Raw genomic sequence first — 23,734 nt, 5'->3', positions numbered from 1 at the left:
TGCGTATCTTAGACACCTGTTGAGGTCTAGAAGAGAATCTTGCTTCTAAAAGAAAATGCAGGCAGGCAGCAAAAAGGAGCATTGAATTGCACCACTGTGTTTTCATTGACAGCTGCTCATGGTGGGGTGAGATGCTGAAACAGAAACAAAAGAAACAACAAGGAAACATAATTGAGAAAAAAAAAACAAAACAAAGCAACATAAAACCAAACAGCACCCACCCCACCCCCCAAAAGAAAAAAGAAAAAAGAAAACCAAACCAAAACAAATAAACACCTTAAGTCCTATTTTGGGGAAAAAAAAAAAAAAAAAAAAAAAGAAAAAATACCTCAGATCCCTCTGCACTCTGATGGTAGAAACACTGGGAGATGGTAGCAGGTGTCCCAGGCATCTGCAAACAAAGCTGTGTCAAACTGAGTACCAACAGAGTGATTTGTTGGTAACAGGGGTGAGCAGCTGATATGCGCTTATTCCTATTTGCATTTGCTGGAATACATTGTGCAGACTGCCTGCAGTTCTTAGCATTGCTTCATATGTCTTATGCCTTTCTGAATTTTCTTTACCATTTCTATACAGAAATAAAGTGTCAAATGAGTATCTGGCCAGTCTGTGTATTTGGATGAGTCCTTTCCCTTTTTATTCCTCTCTCCATCTCTGAGTTTCCCTTCTCCAGCTCTCACTTACCTGCCCAAGAAGACAAAAAGGTCACACAATGTCTGCATTTCTATAAGCCTTTTCTTTCTCCCAGGAACTTTGTTTTTTCTCCTAAAACACCCGATGAGGCATTTGCATCCAAGAAAAGGTCTTGATAAGGAAAGAACTTGAGTACATTGCTGCTACTCCTAATCTGAGAAACAAAGGCACTACTTTTGCTCAGAAGGCCACTGGTCAGTATTTCTGTGATCTTGCTATGGTTTCATTCCATCCTTCTTCACATTCAGTACCAAAGCCCCAAATCTCTTGGCCATGTTGCCATACTACACACTCTCTTAGGAAGAGAGTAATTTAAAGAGTGTAGGGAACTTCTGTTTATAAAAAGGAGATTTTATCTTGTCACCTGCAAAATTTAGAATGAACTGGTAAGTTACAAGGGGACAGCCATTTCAAATCTACCTCATATGAAAACTAGCTGATGAATTAAAAGCTATTCCCTATTAGCTGGCAATGATAGGGAAGACCCCTCATCTTCCTCAGGGGAAAATAAAACTCCAGACACATACAGGATGTTGAAAACAAAGGGCTGAATGAAAACTAAAGTTCCCATGCCCTTACCCCATTAAGGGGCAGCAAGACAGAGGCAGCAAGGGAGCTGAAACATGTTCCCTCATCCCTATGGATGTTTTTTACCTGCTGGAGCAAACTGGAATGAATCATCTAAAGCACCCAAGTTGACGATGATGCCCTCTAGGTGGTCATTCTCAGTTACAAGATGCTGGGATGACTGAATTATGAACTACGTGCCTTATGTATGCACTCATACTTAAAAAAATATGCAATTCTGATTATTTCTAAAAATAAGTACATACTGGGTAAACATGACTCACTGCTGTTTCTGCTGTCTTGCAACCTGTATTTGCTTCCCATATGCTGGGAGAGGAGGAATATCTGGGAAATGGATGCTCACAGTATCATAGAATCATAAAATAGTTAGGGTTGGAAAGGACCTTAAGGTCATCGAGTTCCAACCCCCCTGCCGTGGGCAAGGTCACCACACACTAAACCATGTCACTCAAGGCTTCATCCAACCTGGCCTTGAACACTGCCATGGGTGCAGCATTCACAACTTCCCTGGGCAACCCGTTCCAGTGCTTCGCCACCCTCACAGTAAAAAACTTCTTCCTTATATCCAACCTAAACTTCCTCTTGTTTAAGTTTGAACCCATTACCCCTTGTCCTATCACTGCAGCCCCTGATGAAAAGTCCCACCCCAGCATCCTTGTAGTCGCCCTTCAGATACTGGAAGGCTGCTATGAGGTCTCCAAGCAGCCTTCTCTTCTCCAGGCTGAACAGCCCCAACTTTCTCAGCCTATCTTCATACAGGAGGTGCTCGAGCACCCTTGTCATCCTCGTGGGCCTCCTCCGAAGTTGCTCCAGCAGTTTCATGTCTTTCTTATGTTGAGGACACCAGAACTGCACACAATACTCCAGGTGAGGTCTCACAAGAGCAGAGTAGAGGGGCAGGATCACCTCCTTCGACATGCTGGTCACGCTCCTTTTGATGCAGCCCAGCATACGGTTGGCTTTCTGGGCTGCAGGTGCACACTGCCGGCTCATGTTCATTTTCTCGTTGACCAACACCCCTAAGTCTTTCTCCACAGGGCTTCTCTGAATCTCTTCTCTGCCCAACTCTGCCCAACAATAAACTTTTAAAAACAGTTGCTATGTTTTTTGCTAAAGATCTTAAGTAAGTATTTCAAAAAGTAAGAAGTTTGCAGAGGCAGAGTTAGATTCAGGCAAGGGAATTCTCCAGAATACTCTGTGTCTTCAGATACAGTGGAGATATATGTCTATATTGACCTTCAGGCTATCATCCCTTGCAAGGCGTTTTCTCTCCCAGTAGTACATGGTGCAGTAAAGTCCTACGTGCTTTGGATCCATCTTTGTGAACAGAATGGCTAGGGAGCTTATCATATCGCCATGAGCTAACATCTTCATATGCTCCTTCAGTTAAAATCTGGAGATGGTTAAACTGATTATGTGAGACTGGGTAATAAAAGAGTGACACAAATTGTTCAAGCTATAACAGTAGGTCTAATAGTAAGCCATGTTTTCTCTAAGCATTGTCAAAATTCATTTTACCTAAAATAAAAGCAGCCATAGGCTCTCTTAAGTGATTTGATGTCTGACACAACACTGGCTCACTGGACGGTTTCAAGTTTAGTTGAGTTTTGGCCTTTTGTGTCTTCTTCCTGCATATGCAAACCACAACTCTTCAATCTTCCTGTGAAGTCTGAACTCACTTCAAGAGATCATACAACTTATTTTTTTTAATGAGTTCCACGAGTTCCCTGTTCAGTTAGCCTGTTCCTCTGCCCCACTTACTTCTCTTAAATGGCAGTAACCATATTTTAATAGACTATATATTGTAGTAATTAGATTCCACAAGTTAAGAATATCTTTCATGGAACTGTAGAATTTTTACTGCAAAATAACCTGTGACAAAGCTGAGACATGCGTAAACCATTATAACTTTGAAAGCATTCAAACTAAGTTGCAGAGCCTAGGGAAGTTTATCAAATTAGCATCAATTCCTCTGAAGCATTCACCATATACCGAAAGCTTCACCATATATTTACATATGACAGGGAAAAAAAATCAATACTCAGATAAGCTCATTTTCCTGTCCTTTTTTTTCATCACCATGGTAATGTTTTTCTCTCTTATCAAGCTAAACAACGCCGAAAAACAAATGGTTACATTTATTAGACTCCTAGCAAATCCAAGAAATCCTGTCTGTCAACATCTACTGCATGCTGCATGAATACGAATGTAGCCTATTTAGCAGTACATCAGCAGGATAGTATTTTATTAAGAAAAAAAAAAAAAACAAAGCCAAGAAACTCTGAATATACGGTACAAAATCCCCTCATTCGTCTATTCAGGTTGTGAAACTTTCTGGTGCAGCATGCGAGTGTGATGAACGTTATTCATCTACTCTAATCTGCCATTCCCTTTGGTAGAAATATGAAAATAATTTAAGATTGTTGAGTTTGTTTAGATAAGTATTTTGAAGGTTTCTGTTGTGGTTTAAGCCCAGGCTGTAAATCAGAACCACGCAGCCCTCTCTCTCCTTCCCTTTCTTCCCCGCGACGCCCCACACCCCACACCCCCCCCGGCTCCCGGAGGGACGGGGAGGAGAATCAGAAGAATGTAACTCCCACGGGCTGAGATAAGAACAGCCCAGTAACTAAGGTGTAACACAAACCACTACTGCTACCACCAATGATAATAATGATAAGGGAAATAACAAGGGAAGAGAATACAATATCACCCATTGATACGCAGCCTGATCGTTCAGTGGTCTAGCCCTTCTGGGTAACTGCCCCCAGTTTATATAGTGGGCATGACGTGCTGTGGTATGGAACATCTCTTTGGCTAGTTTGGGTCAGGTGTCCTGTCTCTGCTTCCTCCTGGCTTCCCCTCCTCCCCGGCAGAGCATGAGACTCAGAAAGTCCTTGGTCAGAGTAAACATTACTGAGCAACAACTAAAAACATCGGTGTTATCAGCGTTATTTCCGGGCCGAAAGTCAAAACCACAGTGCTGCACCAGCTACTAAGAAGGAGAAAAAATGACTGCTACTGCTGAACCCAGAGCAGTTTCTCTGCTTATTTTCATTTTATTTTGTTACTGAGAATAATGAAAGTCCAAAGTATCTCAGAGAAACACTGTACCTTTGATGAAGAAATCACAGTAACAGGAAGGTACAGCCTGGAAAATGGTTTGGTCTTCTGTTTGCCTATACATCACCCTAGTAAAAAGGCAAATAAGAATAACTCTCAGTTGTTCATGTACTGAAAAGCTTGAGTGAAAATGACCAATATGTAATTGCTTTAGTCAATGGATTCATGAAAAGGTTATTATGCAAGTCACACAGGTAGTACTTTACACAGTGCTTAAGTTTGGTTTTATTTGAAGGTTTTATCACCAGGAGAATGTTTAAACCTTTCTTAACTTTCACTGTTCACAGAACCACTCTGGAGACTGTCTTCTTTGACAAAAGAAGATGTCATTGCAAAGTAACTTACAGATAAAATCCTTTTTCACTGTTTGTTTGAGTGCTAAGCTACAGTCCTACTGGATTTAAGTGAGAACTTTGTGGGAAAGTACTATCTAGTACATGTGTAGCCTGCAAAGCTAGTTATAAAATTCATACATTTTTACCTTATGCAAATCTGGATAATAACCACAACTCACAAAAGGTGAATAACTGTGGAATTTTCCAGAGGGTTAGTGCTGAGCATTTTCATTAAATTATTCTTTTCAGGTATCTTGTCCACCTTGCACTACATCAAGTACATCAGATATCATTCAGAGTCTCTGTTGGATTACATAAAATGAATTGCCTTGCTTTTCAGATCTGCAAACTATAAAGTAGTAAGTATTTGAATAACCAACACTATCTTCACTTTTATCACACTTGTTACATGGCAGAGCAGAATATGAGTGCCAAAGTACGAAGAAAAAGTGCTTTATAAAGCACTTTATGGAGTGATATATAAAGTTATCTCTGAGACTAGTACATTGTCAAAACCACACTCTTCAGTGTAGCAGCATGCCATTTAGCCATAACTACTACCCTCCATATTCCAGAGGGAAAAAAAAAAAAAACAACCAACTTTTTTTTTTGTTAATTTCATAGATATAGCAAAAGCAGTATAAACAAAACGATAATTTAGAAAAAGTCTGTTATTTTTAAACTGTTCTAAAGCTTTAGAAAGGGAGAAAGCTTGTAGGCTATTCAGAAATGGATTAATTCTTTTGAACAGCCAACTGTTTCACTTTAGCAAGCTTCTGAGAAATATGCTCATTAAAAAAATCAAGGAAGACCACTCTTTTATTCATTAACTGACAATCATATAACTCAGATTGTTAGCTATAAAAGCTTACAACAGATTGCTTGCCATATTGCTGCCCTTCTACATCAATAGCAGTTACATGAAAGGCTGCTACTTCAGATCGTATTGCATGGTTTGCCCCAAGCTGGGCAGTATTAGAATTCAGGTGTTGTCATACCGGATCAGCGCACCCGGTCCATGTCCCAGCCCTGACAGTAGCAAGTTCACATACTTCATGTCCATTAAAGCTTCTGAAGACAACTGCTGAACTGCCATCCAGAGAGAAATATTTCCTTAAATTTCCTGTTAGTGGCTGGCTGAGGACCTGAAACTTGGAGGTTTTATTTCCCTTGTGCATTCATGTTCACACACATGCATGTGTTGTGTATGTAACTATGTATGTACATAGGTGTTATATGACATCAGTTTTACACTAGACATCAGTACCAGCACTGCAACACATTATCTGAATGCTTACTTCTCCATATAATGAATTATCTATTGTGCATGTACTGCCATCAGTTTGTGTGTTAATTGGAACTTGCATTATTTGGGTTTTCTTTTTTATTTTTCTTCTTTCTGATATTTATTTATTATTTTATGGTTTACCCACATATTTTAAAGCTTCTTTATGTTGCCAGAGAAGTCTAAACTTAGGTATTATCAAATTTGTATCTGACTTCCTTAAGGATGTGGTTCACATTTTGTGTGAGAATACACAGTTCAGAGTATTGAGCCATTACACTTGAGTTCCGGTCCTTCCTCAGGGCATTTCACTTCTGAACTAGGTAGCCACATCCCAAGAGAGTGACAAAATTGATTGGTTATGGGATGATCTTGTAGAAGGAGAAGAGAGCCTAATATTGAAACTCATGTATAGCTGGGGATATTGAATTGTAGCTTAGTGATAGCAATACATAACTGCAAATGAAAGAAGCCAAAACAAGTAAGCCAGCAAACAAATTAAAAAAAAACCCCAGATCATCCAACCTGTAGATTCTAGGGCTGTTTTTTGCAGATTATTTCTGGTTTTGTAGGTTCACAGAATGGGCCAGTGACTTAAAGGCTTTTAGTATATTCTGTATTTACGTGGACTCTCCACCGAGCACTTGTAATTTAGAAGTCTACTGAGAGAGATCTTCATGACCTTGCCTTATTTCTCCTTTCTTCACAAGATTTTTGATATGCAAAACACTCACATTTTCTCTAGAAAATTCTGAAAGCATGTTGCTTTCAGATCAGGTACAGAAAGAGATGAAAGAAGAGATTCCTGTACTTTGCTATCAGACACTTCAGTGCAGGATTAGCCCATGCCCATTTAGGTTCGAATTTCAGTTGCCATTGTGCTCCAAGAAATCGAAGAACATAGAGTGAACCAATGGAATTTGTTATATGTAAATAAAGTGTGTTTAGCTTCAATGTCTATGAAAGTCAAATGCAAATAACATACATTTCAGAAAATGTATGTATATGAGCATGCAAATATCTCTATAGAGAAGTGGTTTTACAAGCTAACTCTAAAGAGTTAGCATCTAAAGATGCTTTCCAGAACCTTTGAAAATAATTTCTTCCTGCAGATAGCTGCTTTATAAGTTCTGTTCCATGCTTATTTTAGAAATTTTCACTTTCTTTTATAACTGCATACACTTCTAATCTACTAATTTCTGTTACACATATCCTCCTACATCTTTAAGGTAAAGGAAAACAAGTTTCTTTAGTTTCCTTTATTTCATATAGATAAGTATTATTCTCACTTTCTATTTTGTATTCAGTTAATTTCAGATTTCTTGCACCTACATGATCAGTGTAGTTTATGGTAACAAATCTCACTATGGTTCAGAAATCGCTATTTTGCTTTCGTTATTGGATGTACTTGAGCTAAATCTTTCTATAGTCACATTTATTTCCAAACCTAATTTCTATTGGTGACACGTTTTGATACGTGGACTACTTATTTTCTTTATTATCTGCCTCCAGAGATAAGTTGCCATTTTACAGCTTTCCTGCATGATATTCCAATCCTTCTCCATGTTAACTTTCTCTCACAACTTTGTGAAAGTGTTTCTACATACAAATTTGTTTTTTTAAAGCAGCATGAAGTATTTCACCAACTCCTGTTGAATTCCCTCTCACGTCTTAACAAATTAAACATGTCTTTACTGTAGGTATACAACCTTATCTCATTACAAGCTTGAATGTTTATTTCTGAAATGTACAGCATCTAAAAAATGTAATTACAAATACAAAACATTTCAAAGCAATCCTGATATTTAACTAGTTTAAAAACTCAGAAAGCTTGTAAATGAACACTTCACTATGATCAACTACACTTATTTGAAGATCTTTCATTTTTAATCCCAGCAAGAAGTCTTAAACGTAATATACTTGAGATTCTCTTTTCAACTGTCTTTTGAAATGCCTTAGCATCTGGGTATGTCTTAACAAACATTTTTTAAGTCCTTGATTAAGCTTTTTCTTGATAAGTTCAAAGACTTGAAGCATAAAGAAAGAGAACTCTATGTAAATATTATTCAGTCAGCCATAATTTTTTACTCCCTGATGACAGCTATGAAATGAAATTCCTATTGCATTTTTCATCTGAGATCTGAGTTATATGTTGAGGAATCCCAAAAGACTGAAGCAAACACACATTTTACTGTGCATGCATGATAAGCATTTTGCCTCCAGGATAGCTGTCATTTGCCTACAAAATGTATTAGATTTATATTCTGAATATATAATCTTTATTATACTGTTTCATACCAATAAATTAAAAGATAATAGTTGTGATAGAAAAGCAGCAAAATAACATTTCAAAGTCAGTTTACTTTCAGATTTTCCTTACCACTCAGTCCAAAATCTTGGGAAAAAAACCCTAAAGGCAAATAAATCTGTAGACAGGATTGTGTGGTTGGTTTATCTTTTTTTCATAAAATGCTTACTTGGTGATGTGCTTCCCCACCATGTGATAGTCTCCCATGTCAGTTGTGACTAAAATGTAAAATTGATGTCTGGATTATCATATGCTATATTGATATTGCCACAGTTTCGACAAAAGAATGCATGTCTTTGCTAAACTCCTGTCTGGATAAGTAAATTTCTGGATTGTCTAGGTAGTATTATTTCAGCTATTCACTTTCTTTACTTTTGGCTGGAGTTTAACTTCTTTTTCTAAACAGTAAGTAATATTGGCTACCAAATAGTTCAATTTAATTCATATGTTGCTGAGATCAATGATATGGGAGAGGTATTTCGACATGCCATAACATAGGAGGCAACCATAGAAAAAACACAACTCATAGCCTCGACTATTACCCAGTGGCAAATGCCCTTCAATTGTTTCTGCTAATTTAAAATGTTCTGCTCTCAGAAACACATTCTGGAGAATTTTCCTATTGAAAGTTCAGTTACAGAAAACAGTTACAAAAAATGTTTTAAAATAAAAGACTTAATTACTGCTTTTTAAATAAATTAATCCATTAAAATGTACTTGATGATTTAAATCCAAGTTAGAATAAAATATTTTAAGAACATTTGGTTTGGCAATATTTTCAAGTGCGAGTAAGCAGATATTGCATTTGTTTACTGTGCAGCACTCCACATTTAGAAATAAAAGACTTTGTAAAATATAGCAAATCTGATTATTTATAATGGAAAGTGAAACATTCAGGGAGATAGGTTCTGACTGCACACCTCCTGAAAGGAAATTCCATGTAAAAGACAATTTGGTAAATTGAGGTAAAGGCAACTTTGCTAACAAGGTAAGGAAAGCTTTAAACTAAGTATGTCAGGGAATATTGATCAGAGCAAGAACAATGAGGATAAAACATTGGAGGAAGCTTGTTACAGCAGGCCAACCGAATCAAGAAACCATGGACAGGCTCAGAGTAAAATAACTTGCTAAAATATCTGTACAGCAGACCCTGGTTCTTGTGAGGACCTGAACCTCCTTGCTGAAAGAGCAGTACAGCAGGATGCAAGCAGCAGGAAGTTTCTGGAGAAACTCAAGTATTGCAATCAGCAAAACCAAAGAACCCTGAATTATCTACTCTTAAGACCAGCAAAGGAATACAATTATGCCATTGAGCCCATTGCAAAACCCATCAAGATAATTCAGCAGAATAAACTAGATTTCCAGAATGCTTTGCAAACTATGTCAGTTCCTTACCTGGATAGCTAGCATTTATTGTGGGAGTTACTTGGGGATTGGGCTAGATGACCTTTGAAGGTCCCTTTCAACCCAAACTATTCTATGATTCTAGAATTCTGTGAGGCAGGGGGAAAAGAGTCCTTAGATGGAGAAGAAAGAATTTTGGGTCTTTGTGAATCTTACTATGGAATATTGTAAAAGAATTATTTGAAACCTATGGTGAGATGCATAGGGTAAGGACAAAAAGAGGGGAAAGGAAAAGGTGCAGATGGATAGGAAAGGAGAGTGGGAAAATACAAGGAAACAGTTCTGTTTCTTTGAGAATTTTTGTTTTCAGGATATTTACATGATAATGTTTTACACACAGAATATTAAATCATTAAATATAAGAAGTTATTACTGCGTTCCTGAAATTAAAACGTAACTAATAAAATTAGTAGACAATTAATATTTTAATTTTTCTTCTTAACAAAGGATGACATTTAAATAGGTTTTTTAGCTACTTCTGAGATGATAGCAAAAACATCATGACTTGATGAAGCCGTGATTTACCTGATGCAGTAGATTAAATCTTTTGACTTATCAAAATAGTTCTGAAGATATATTTTTTAAAAAAATCTGTAAGCCAGAATGTGTCTTAAATGGTTTTTGGTCACTGTATGAGAACGGTAAATCTACAGAATACTGGAAAGTCATAGATAGACACAAGCTTTAGGTATTACTCTGAATCCTTGACATTTATTAAAAGCATTGGTGTATTCTATATTCACTTCTCAGTCATCAGAGATCTTCCTACACAATCTGAATGGGCCCTACTCTAGAAATTAACACATGCTTTAATTTAGAAGTGTCATTCTGATCACATGTGAAAATAGCTGAACTTTCTTGGGTTTAGGACTAAAAATCTCCTGGAAGAGACTAAGCTAGGAAAGATTTATGCAGATAAGTAAAAAACTAGAAGTTGCTGTTGACAGATAATGCAAAAGCATGCAAGAAAACCAAATGGTTGAAATTGTGATCTTTATTAGAATTCCAGCTGTAGAAATACTACTGGAATATTATTTCCTTCTTTAATATTAAGTTGAATTTCACTAGCAACAATGAATATTAACTGTAAATACTATAAATATGAGAGATCCATTACTCATCCATTTCTTATATTTTCATGTTTCACATCTCATTTGTGCTCTCATCATGCTTCGTAGTCACTCTAGCCACATTAGATGAGAAGTCAAAAACATCCCTACTAGCAGACCTATCCCTACGTACACATATGTTTTTACTTTCAGTGTTTCCCTGGGGACCATCTGCTTTATTATTAAGGATTGCCATATGTCATTATCCTTAATCCATTATTCATTGCTATGATGTATTTCATTTTACATAGATTTGGGGAATCCTGCTCCATCTCCACATAGCAGACTGCTCCTTTCCTTAAAGCTGTATTCTCTGCTCAGTCAAACAATCCTTTAGTTTGTTGAGCATTTTTTTAAGCTCTTACTGACCTAGCATAAAACTTTTCTTTTTGTCATCATTAACGTCAAGATGCAGAGAATATAAATTTTAACAAAAAAAAAATATTTTGGAATATAGTTAAAAAACCCACAGAGGAGAAGGGACCCTTGACAGCCCTGCACTGGATGGGATTCTGTATTCAATGTACACTATAAGGGTGATACACTAAAACTAACAGGAAATCTGCCAATGAGTGGGTGCAGGTGATAGATGAGATGCAAAAGGAACCTCCTATAAGGATAAGTCCAAAGCAAAACTGTTACATTATTTTTTCACAACACTGTCCACTATGGGATATTCCCACACTGAAGGCATTCTTTACATGGATGAATCAGATAGATAGTTCCAAATCAAATGTAGGTAGCAAAGGTTTTAGAACAAATTGATAGAATTAACTTCTTAGTCAAATGCCAAATAAACAGATCTAATAAGGAACTGGAGGAATTAAAATATAAATGTCAGCATCCTTTCTGTTTAAATCACCCTTTGTAAAAAACAAAAATTATGACATTTAATAGCACATTTGTGAAAACGGACTTTAGCAATGAAGGGGAAACTACAGCAAGTCGACCTTCATTTTTGGTAGACACATCAGTATATGCAACATATAAGGGGGAAGGGACTGCAAATCTTTTGCATCAGAAATTCTGATCTCACAAATCTGCAGGAATTTTTAAGTAGCAGATCAGTCTATGTCATCTAGTCATACTAGAATCATGAAATCATTAAATAGTTACAGTTGGAAAGGACCTTAAGATCATCTAGTTCCAACTCCCCTGCCATGGGCAGGGACACCACCATGTCACCCAAGGCTCTGTCCAACCTGACCTTGAGCACTGTCAGGGATGGATCATTCACAACTTCCTCGGGTAACCCATTCCAGTGCCTCACCACCCTCACAGTAAAGAACTTCTTCCTTATACCTAACCTAAACTTCCCCTGTTTAAGTTTGAACTCATTACAGCTTCTCCTATCACTACAGTCCCTAATGAAGAGTCCCTCTCCAGCATCCTTGTAGGCCCCCTTCAGATACTGGAAGGCTGCTATGCATTAAAATTTCCAAAATCTGACACTGTCTTTCATTTCTAAAAGGATTTTATAGCAAAAAGGTCCTGTAAAAGGTCAGTAATTTAGTACATGATATGACATAAAGGGTATGAGCAAAATTGTTTTTACTCTAGAGGGTATTGACCATTGTAGCTCTCTGGAAACTGTGCTGCTCAATATATTTATAAATGTTCTAGAAAACAAAGACTGCTGAGTTTGCTGGCAATGTTTAATTATTCAAGATACATGATCACAGAGACATTTAAAAAAAAATTCCACTGTATTGACACAGTGCACAATGAAAATGAAATTCCATGTCAATAAATGCAAAGAGGACAATGGAGGAAAATGTCTTAACTGCACGTATACAATATTGGCTGCCAAATGAATTATTATCACTTTAGGAAAGAGGCAAATTTATTTACTGGGTGTTTCAATTAAAATAAATAATGCAGAATATGAAAGCCTTTCTTCAAACTGGACTTAATTAAATTGTGAAATTTGCCATAGCATGCATACAGGACTAAAATATAATAGAATTAAAACAGGACCAGAAGAGTTACAGAGGACAGATATTTTGCTGGACATCAAGAACAAAAAATCTAAATGTAATCTATATCTGACAAAGTTTCCAAATATAGTCACAGTACAAAGCCTTCACTTACTGCTATACAGCTTTTTCACAGTATATGCTAATAACCTTTGGATTTTATCCATTTTCCACTACAGGATTAATAACACACTTTAGGTGTTCACTATATGAGCTAGCTTGCTGTCCTGGGTTTACCAGGAGCCGTTTTGCTCCTTCTTAGTAACTGGTGCAAGCTCTGTGTTTTGACTTCCAGACTGGGCAGAGAGCTGATAACACCGATTGTTTTTAATTGTTGTTAAGTAATGTTTATTCTGGCCAAGGACTCTGTGAGTCTCATGCTCTGCTGGGGACGAGGGGAGGCCGGGAGGAAGCAGAGACAGGACACCTGACCCAAACTAGCCAAAGAGGTATTCCATACCACAGCACGTCATGCCCAGGGAGGTAACTGGGAGCTACCCGGAAGGGCACGGTCTTTCTTTGCGGGGGTCGAACTTGTTCGGCAGTGGTATCGTATTCTCTTGTTATTTCCTTTATCATTATTATCATTGGTGGTAGCAGCAGTGATTTGTGTTATACCTTAGTTACTGGGCTGTTCTTATCTCAACCCGTGGGAGTTACATTCTCCTGATTCTCCTCCCCATCCCTCCGGGAGCGGGGAGGGTCAGGGGGGGGGAGGGGGGGTGAGTGGACGAGCTGTGTGGATCAGTTTAAACCACGACACTTGCACAAACCAATCTTGCCTGATTGTCCTGGGTTCAGCAGTAGCAGTCATTTTTCTCCTTCTTAGTAGCTGCTGCAGTGCTGTGGTTTTGACTTTCAGCCCGGAAATAACGCTGATAACACCGATGTTTTTAGTTGTTGCTCAGTAATGTTTACTCTGACCAAGGGCTTTCTGAGTCTCATGCTCTGCCGGGGAGGAGGGGAAGCCAGGAGAAAGCAGAGACAGGACACCTGACTCAAACGAGCCAAAGAGGTTTACCATACCACAGCACGTCATACCCAGTATACAAACTGGGGCAGTTACCCAGAAGGGCTAGATCACTGCTCGGTTGGGCTGGGTATCGGTTGGCGGGTGGTGAGCAGTTGTATTCTCTTCCCTTGTTTTTTCCCCTATCGTTATTAATATTGGTGGTAGTAGCAGTGGGTTTGTGTTATACCTTAGTTACTGGACTGTTCTTAGCTCAGCCTGTGGGAGTTAAATTCTTTCAATTCTCCTCCCCATCCCTCTGGGAGCAGGGGGTGTAAGGGGAGGGAGTGAGAGAGAGGTGGCGTGGTTCTGGGTTGCTGGCCGGACTTAAACCACAACACTGATATTTTTTTATTTTTTATTCATATGCATACAAGCATTTTGCCCTTTTTGAGACTGTCTAAGAATTATTCAATATCTAAAAATGTCTTGAAAAGAATTAGCATTTAAATTTAGCTTAAAAAGAAAATCTGGAATTGTAATTCAGCATATTTTAAGTCATTATTTGAAGTTTAAAACCATTTTTTGTTATTTTTCATTATATTTTCATTGGACAATACAGAAATTTAATTTTTAATCTTGAGCTCAGTGAGAAGTTCTCTGTTCATCCATGCTGGCTGTCTGTTGAATTTGTTCAACTTTCTGCACATTGGAACGGATAGTCCTTGTGCTGTTAGGAGGATGTCCTTCATAAGCAAATGGCTTCTGGTCCCCATTGCTCTCCAACACAGTTTCCCAATGGATCTTGCAAAACAAGCTGAATGTCCCACAGCAAGCTGATATCTACTCTCCTGAATTCCAGGACTGTGCTTCTACTATCCAACTTTCTCACTTCCAGAATTTTAAACTCCCTAATATCATGGTTAAACTGCCAAGGGTGTCCTCAGCCTTCATATCTGTAAAGGTATCTTCTTTGTAAGTAACAGATCCAACAGAGTATCACACTTGTTTCACCCATTGATCAACTGCATAATTATAGCAAAATGTTATAATAAAATAAATTTGCCTGGTGACGAAAATTTAGCAGAACTCTGACTGTACATCTGATGAAAGTTTCACCCAATATTCTCTCATGTAACTTATTTTCTTCATGTGATTTGTTCACAAAGTTATATTGATCACAATTCTGCTTTTCATTTTGCTGTGGAGAGGTCTACATGTACATAAAAAAGCTTTTTAACAGTATTACCTTTTACTTTAGACGCAAGTGCATCTAAAGTATGGGGTAACGGACAGCGAATCTAAGAAAGCTATGTGATTCCATTCACTAATGTTATATTTACTTCAGAAGTTACTTTTGAGGTGAAATGGTAAATATTTTTAGTTATTGCTCATCAATGTTTTGTAGTAAACATGGTATATAAAACTAGTCCAGATAAAGTAAATCTCCTTTACAGGACTAGCTCTTAAAATTTTCCTTCCTGTTTTACTCCTTTCAATTATTTAAAAGACTACTCTATTTACTAGTCTCTCCAAGGGAATTTAAAGTCCCTCATGAAATTCTTCCTCGATATAGTAATTCTTATTAACTTTAACTAGCCTCCCACTTGTTTGTCATGCAGTCTCATAGGTGTTATCTAATTTAATCTGCTTAAAATATTTTAGAATTATTTATATCAGAAGAGCCATTCCTTTTCACAAACAGCTACTAAAAATATTCTTAAAAGTAAACATATGTTCATCTTTCATATAATTTAGTGGCTAGAGCATATAATGTGTATGGTGTGCTTTTCAGAATTTCTCTTTGAAGTATATCCAGTTAAGCTACTATTTTGCTCTGCTTTTTTTTTTTTTTTTTTTTTTTTTAGAGAGAGAGATTTTAGGGGTTTAGCACTTAATCTACTCACACTGCATTTTACCTTATTCGTCTGTAGGAATAAGTCTTCTTACTATCAATAAATCCAATAATAAATTATGCACACTCATCTAGATTGTTCATCACCACTTTAATGGAAAAGGAGACCTATGGGAAAGCAGGGCTTAATTGAAAGCTTTGAAATATCAAAGCTAATTCAAAGCCAGTTTCTACTGATGACAATGCCCATTTTCTTTAGCAAGTACTTTATTTGATACAAGAAAAACTTGAAAATTATTCTTCTTCTGTCAATTTGTTTCATGCTTAGCCTGAACTGAAATTATAGTATTTGTACAAATGAGGTGTCTTTAACAGCATAATTCTGTAAATTTGTTAATAAATGCATGTGTTTCCAAAACAAAGGAATACAAATTCTAATGAACTTCAAATAAAGAGCATCAGTGATGTATAAAAATTAACGTATTAGCAATTTAACTGCTGCTTATATTTATATATGTAGCGAAGAATATATGAGATCTTACGGCAAAAGCAAAATTCAAAAATCTCTTTTGTAAAAGATAAAGATGACTGGATTTTTCTCCTTATAAAATAATTTCTTATGTTTCTAGAATATTCATGTGATATTGTATATTAGCACATATCCTGCAAGTGTGGATTGGAGGTTCTATTTTGAAAGAGAAACCCAAATACACATGTAATTGCCAAATAATTTTTTATTAAATGTTTGCTGTCATGAATAATGCAAATTATTTAGGTGATCTGAAAGGAGCAATTTTATTTTTTACAGGCTTCAGGTGAAGCAGTTAGAACAGAAAACCTGGGGTAGATAACCATCAACATCTCCTACTGTCAGCATACAGTTCACGTATTAAAATAATAAATTTATAACCAAAAGTTCATATATTTCTGTTATGATTTATGATTCTATGCCTGAATATCAGCTGAACATCAGCTTTTGCCAATCACAATAGTTTTCTATTGCAAATGGGCTTCTGAATACTATATCTTCAACAGGGAATGCCTCTGAAAGTACAACTTTCATAGTTCCTCCAGATGATATGATCTTTACTACTTTCCTCTCATTCCATTTTTATCTATAATTCATTAATTCATGAAGGTCAGAAGTCCTTCAGCTAGTATGAAAAACCTCCACAGTTTAAAAGCCCACAGCAGAAAAAAGTAAAAAAAAAAAAAAAAAAAAAAAAAAAAAGTATTAAAAGTATTAAAAGATCTTTAACTTTCCACTCCTGCCTTTTGGAAGGTTGATCAGTCCCTATGTGACAGTAATATTAATGTTGGTTTCTTGAGGAGTAGATGCCCTCAGTTATGCAGTATAAATTGAAGATAAAAACAAAACTCTATTAGTATGCATCCTTGCACTTCTTTGCCTATCCAGCATTTCCTCATAACAATACACCTAGTCTTCCACTTATTGCAAAGAACTATTCCCTTAACTCCAGAGACTTTGTAATAGCAATACATTAAGCTCAAAACCACCTGGATTTTGCTAGTTGAATAGCTGAAGGGAATTTTTATTTCCCTTCAGGTTTTTTTATCTCAAACAAAAAAGGAGTATTAAATATTTAATGTCACAAGTATTGAAATATTATTTGAAAATATTACCTGTAGAAAAGCAAAAAAATCAACTGTATTCAATTTGAAAAATTTGTTTCTTTGTCATAATATGTTTGGATATATTTTAATTTAGATAGTCGTAATTAGTATGCATTAGCCCTTGCAATTAATGAATGTTGCTAAGTTTCTGGATACATCTGCACAGTGATCTCATTGCTACCTTTTATTCAGCGACGGTCTCACATAAAATGTGGTCAGTCTGACATGGGAGAATTTGGGTGCTACCACCCAAATCAAAGTAATCACTGTCAAAAAGTCTCAAATTTATTTACTAAGCAGTATGAGTATAGCAGTTAGTTAGTGATTTCTATGCTACAATGAGCACACACTTCACAGTTGTGAAAATTAAGGCTCCGGCTCTTCTCGCCCATTTTATACCTCTACCATGGATCCAGGGTGTGCTCATATGTAGAGATAATTAGCATTTGTTATGTAGGCAATGGCACAGCTCCCAAATGGATGAAGCAAATAAGAAGTTGTTAGCAGTCACATGACAGCTAGGGTCATCTGTGCTTCCTTTTTTCTTTTCTTCCCATATGTATACCAGTGTAACCTAAACAGGCAAGCTGCGTAGGTATACTCTGGGTCTCATTTATTTGAGCAGTCATCTCAGAGGTAGGCCTTATCCCACTGCAATAGGAAAGTTATGAATGATCTAGGTAAAAATTCAGAATGTAAGGCTTGCCTGGGAAACTAACAATGATGAAAATCTGGAAAAAGATACAGAGTTACTGTAGTGACTCCAGTGAAAGGCCACAAAGAGTATTAAGGGACTGGAATATCTTTTATATGAGAAGAGGTGGAGAGGGGTGGGACTGTTCACCCTGGAAAAGAGAGGCTCAGGGAAGTGAAGGAGAAACAGACTCTTCTCAGTGGTTCCAAGAGGCACTCTGCATAAATCAAAACACATGATATTCCGGTTGAACATAAGAAAACAGTTGTTTGCTGTGAGGGGGGTTGAACACTGGGACAGGATTCCCAGGGAAGTTCTGGTGTCTCTGAAGTTACACTAAACCTGATTGTAGACCGTCCCTGGGCAATCTGTTGTAGGTGACCATGCCCACATTCCAGTAGGGAGTGGCTGAAGCAATCTCCAGAAGTGTTTGCTGACTTCAACCAATGTGAGATTCAGTGATTCAGTTTTTCAGCCTTCCTCACCACCCATCCTAGTATTTTTATTAATGCTTTTTGCCCTCTTTCAAGAAGGCATCGTAAGCGGAGAAGACACACTTTCATGACACTGTTTGTGTTACTTCTAATGAATTCACACTTGTCAGTGAAACCCTAATAAAATATGCACTGGGGTCAGTAGGTCACTGTTTGTATGGTTTGAATCACCCCCTCAGATTCTTGTGTTTGCAAGTGTGGAGTGGCTCAGCTTCAAAAACAGGGGTGGTGAATGCCCCTTTTGGAGAGCTAGAATGATCCCTACTCCTAAGTTCTTTTTCAGACTACAAATAATGTCAGAAGATTTCAGTCTTAATGATTTCCTGCTTGGCCATGCACACATCAAGAAAAAGATTCCTCTTAAACATTAGACTTATTAAAGTTAGATAACCAAGTCTATTTTTTTTTTCCATAGGCTTACTTTAAAGTCAGTTAATGCAAGCAGTTAGTTCTGTACAGTTAGAATTTCAGAAACTCAGGATCATATATCAAAATAACAATTTTAAGCTAAGTTTAAAAATAAGCTATAAATTAATATCTTGTACTGCATTCTAAACTGTGTTAATAAATTATTCTAATTCCACAACAGTGAGGCTACATAATCACAGGAAGGGAATTTATGCTGAATATTATTTAAAAAAACAATTTGCATTTCTTACCAGAGTTAAAAATCTAAATTAATTTATTAGTGTTACCTAATAATTGGTTTTAAATTCAAAAATATCTTTATTTCTGGGTCACCTTAAGACCTTATTTGTAATTGTGTTTGGGGTTTTTTGTTTGTTTTTTTTTATTTTCAAGACATGCTGATATATCACTCCAGCTCACTAAAGAACCTAAGGCTTGATCTAGCAGATTCTTGCTTGTGCAAACAGCCTCACTGGTTTAAAATCATATGGATTACAAAAAAGCCGCGGATGATGGATAATGAGTTCCAAGACATGTCATGGAACAGAGGTGTTGTAAATGCTGGAAACAATTAGCAGTGTTAATTAATAAGACCTAGAATCAAATTGCCTCTACTTAGGCCTTGCTGTCATCTTAGTCAATATTTAACCATAGATCAAATACAAAGCATTGCTTTTTGAAGGGTAAGCAAAACAAAATCTACTTGAGTCATACAAGCATAATACTTTGGTTAATAGGAAAGCTTGGAAAAGAAGCAAAGATCTGAAGAATAATAGAGCACTGTTAAAAGACATTAAAACTAAACAAAAATGCTAGAATGACTGAGTCTGTCTATAAATAATGTAAAACTGTTATGCTCTTTTAACAATTACTGCTAAAGAAAGTTCAAAGTAAAAAATTAGTAAGTTGAATTACTGTGACAAGGTTTTGTTCAACAACCCATCTCACCACGTGACAAGAAAAGGGGGTGTCGTGGTTTAAACCCAACCACACAGCCCGTCCACTCACTCCCCCCCTTCTTGCCCTCCCCCTGCTCCTGGAGGGATGGAGAGGAGAATCGAAAAGAATGCAACTCCCACGGGTTGAGATAAGAACAGTTTAGTAACTAAGGTATAACACAAATCACTACTGCTACCACCAATAATAATAATGATAAAGGAAATAACAAGAGGAAAGAATACAACACCTCAACACCAGCCGACCAATAACTCACCCCACTCCCCCCAGCCGAGCACCAACTGATACCTCGTCCAACCCTGCAGTCCCAGCCCTTCCGGGTAACTCCCAGTTACACCCTGGGCATGACGTGCTGTGGTATGGAATACCTCTTTGGTCAGTTTCGGGTCAGGTGTCCTGTCTCTGCTTCCTCCCAGCTTCCCCTCCTCTCTGGCAGAGCATGAGGCTCAGAAAGTCCTTGGCCAGAAAAAACATTTGAGCAGCAACTGAAAACATCAGCGTTATCAGCTCTCTTCCCAGGCCAAAAAATGAAAACACAGCACTGCACTAGCTACTAAGAAGGAGAAAAATAACTGCTACTGCTGAACCCAGGACAGGGGGAATGGCTTTAAGATGACAGAGAGTAGATTTAGATTAGATATAAGGAATAAATTCTTCACTGTGAGGGTGGTGAGACACTGGCACAAGTTACTCAGAGAATTTGTGGATGCCCCATCCCAGGCCAAGTTCGACGGGGCTTTGAGAAACCTTGTCTAGTGGAAGGTGTCTGCCCATGGCAGGAGGGTTTGAACTATATGGTCTTTAATGTCCTTCCAACACAAATCATTCTACGATTCTATGATCCAAATTAACCAGAGATAATTCTGTAGCATGAAGTCTAAAAATCAAACTTACTCAGTACTTGGCTGCTTCAAAATATGAAACATAATATTCCTTTTATTAGATAAAGAACTACCTACAACTAGTCAATTGTAAATGTGATTTTTATATTTACATATAGATGGTTAAATATAGATAATGTGGATAAAGATCATTGCCAAAAGTTTATCTTGCTCATTCAGCCTGAAGATACAGGAATATTATTTGTATTTAAAAGGTGTGTGAACTGCCATCAACTGCAACACTTTGCATAAATTCTACTATCCCTCCAGTGGTTTTTTGACTAAAATACGTATAAATAAACCAGGCAAAAAAAGTTCTTACACGAACTTTCTTACTGCAAAGCCATTGTTTTTTGGGTTTGACTTTATTTTTTTCTTCCTATTTATGAGTCTTTCATCCTTTTCTCCACATGACCTCACTTCAGTACGAATTTGAAAGGGTGATACAATAGCGTCTGTCTTTTAAACTCTCATCTGCACCTACAACAATAAACCACTTTTACAGGAGACTGAACAGACAGAGTAAAATAAAAACAAAATGATTGTAAAAAAGCCATTGTTAGATTAAGTAACATAAAGGCAGATAGTGATTGGACTCAACAATATATACATTGGCAAATGTGAGAGGTATATAAGCCACTGTTTCTTTCCTTCCCCCACCATTTCTTTTCCTATATCAGCTTCATTAACAGAGGTGCACTACCATGGAAATCAAAAATGTAAGAGGACTACGAGGTCACCTTACCTGCAGAGACTGTATGCATCTTAAACAGTGCACAAGTAAGGCATGATTCATTTTAGCACCCGTATTTTCTGTTTCCTTAATTGCACTTTAAAAAAAAGGCCTCTTTTTCCCTTTTAAGTGTGTTGTGGTTTGTCCAGCACTTTTGTATATTTCATCCCCCATATTTCTTTTTAACACTTTCATGAAAATATAGAATAACTAGTTTAATTTCAAAAGTGCTAAATGTTCCCTATTGAAATCTGATTGCAGTCCGTCTGGCCTTAGTTAAAGTACAAGCTAAGTACAAGATATTAAGTGAAGTATAATTACATATTATGTTTCAAAATTTGAAAATTAGAAAGCAACTTGATTGAACAAACTGTGATGCAACAATATATATCACATAGAATGTGCATTCGTTCCTAAACTAAGTGCTAACTAGGATAATTTACATAATCATTATCATGTGCTTCCTCTTTCTGAATTTTTCTCTTTGGCATTTTTTGCATTATGAAATCATTAAGTTTTGGGTTTTAATGTAATTTTTCAATTTAAACAGTTATGCAGTTACTCATTATGGTTATGACTATGCATGGCTTTTGGCACTAATAGATCTCTGAAAACATACTGTTTATAATTCCAAATCCTCAGCTTTATTGTTTAAAATTTTAACTCCTCTCTGAAGCTGGAGTAAGAGCATTTCTTTGTCTTCAGCAAAACTGTTCTGGTTTAGACAAGCTAGGGAATTTGCTCTTTTTTTTTATTGCACCTTTCTTTTTCATAATTCAGTAAAATAATTAAATATGCGCTTAAAGGAAGAAATACATATTTTCTATACTTGCTCTAGAGCTTCCCATTTGTCTTTCTAGCTGTGAATGTATATGGATTGTCCTAAATGTAGTTTGAATCATGATGTTGGGATCACATTCTCTTCCTTTTCATCACTACTGACACCAGGTTTTCCCTTTTGCACCCCTTCAGTTGCCTCTTCAGTTGCCCTTCAAACCTTTATTGCCTCATCAGCTCAGGTGGCCCCTTAGTTTAATCTATGCCTTTCTTATCATAACCTGTTGTAATTTCTCTCTTGTTTAGCCCCTTTTTCATGCAGGCCTTCAGACTTGGCAGTTGCCTATCCTTCTGTTGGCCACTTGGCTTCCCATTTTTAAACAATAGAAATTGGTTAGGAGGCTTATGACTACACCTGACATAATGGGTTAGTCTCACATGGCAGAAAAAAGAACCAGCGAAGTGCATGTCTAAAGTCCCATAAATTTTAATACCATTAGGATTTAATCCTAGCACACGTATCTACAGTTTGGAATTGAACTTAATGCTCAACTGTGACTGCAATGATCTGTGTATCAGTTAAACAGCAAAAGAAAAGACAATGTAGGGATGCACAAATGTACTGCTGACTTATCAGTTCAAGGTCCTGAAGTTAAGTCATATGACAAACTGCTCCATTCCTTGAAACGTTCTGTCTTAAATATGTCCTTCATCACACTGTATTAAGTTTAATAAACTATGTGTTTACCAAAGAAAGATATGAAGACATGGCAATTCACAAAGACATGTTTCATATAAGCTAGTAAATAAGTAAACTGCTCAGTAGTAGGTGGGTGCTCTTCATTTTTCTTTCTCTAGTAAACTAGAGCAAGTGTATGTAATGTTTTAATGTTCAAAGAATGCTAGTAATGTCTATTTTTTGTTTTGTGTAAAATTATTCATTTTCTTAAGAAGGAAGACGTATGCTCACCATTCAACTTAGCGTAGGTATTAACTTCTAATCTGATAACATATGTGTCAAGGTTTGTTCTTAAGCCAAGAATATGTAATTCAGTGACATTCAAGAAGTGTACATAATATAATGTTTTCCTCAGAATTTTTGGGAAGAACACTAAAAATTAAGTGACCTATAACATGAAATAAGGTCATTTAACTCATTAGGACTGTAAATCCTTGGCCTTGGTGGACTGTTGATGAGTTAAACGCTATCTTCCTGCTGTGAAAAGACAGAAAAGCCATAAAGCCTGTTCAGATCTGCATAATGATCTGCCTTTGAATACAACTTTTTGCCGTTACACAAGAAACCTGTTGGCAGGATCACATTTAAATATGGACTATATCTTTTTGCTGTGAAAAGGGGGATGGTCTTCAAAGGAATATGGGCATTTAAGTCAAGTTGCACATAAAAAGGGTTTGTCCCAGGTGGGGGGTTTGGGGTTTGGGTTTGGTGTTTTTTTTCCTCAAGGTAGCAGTGTGGCTACCCTTGCTCAATTTTTGCAGTATTTAATCACACAAATTATTCCATGTGTTTCA

The sequence above is a fragment of the Lathamus discolor genome, chromosome 4, assembly GCF_037157495.1.
Source record: "Lathamus discolor isolate bLatDis1 chromosome 4, bLatDis1.hap1, whole genome shotgun sequence".
Taxonomy (NCBI): domain Eukaryota; kingdom Metazoa; phylum Chordata; class Aves; order Psittaciformes; family Psittacidae; genus Lathamus; species Lathamus discolor.
Note: the sequence above shows the minus strand (reverse complement) of the source record.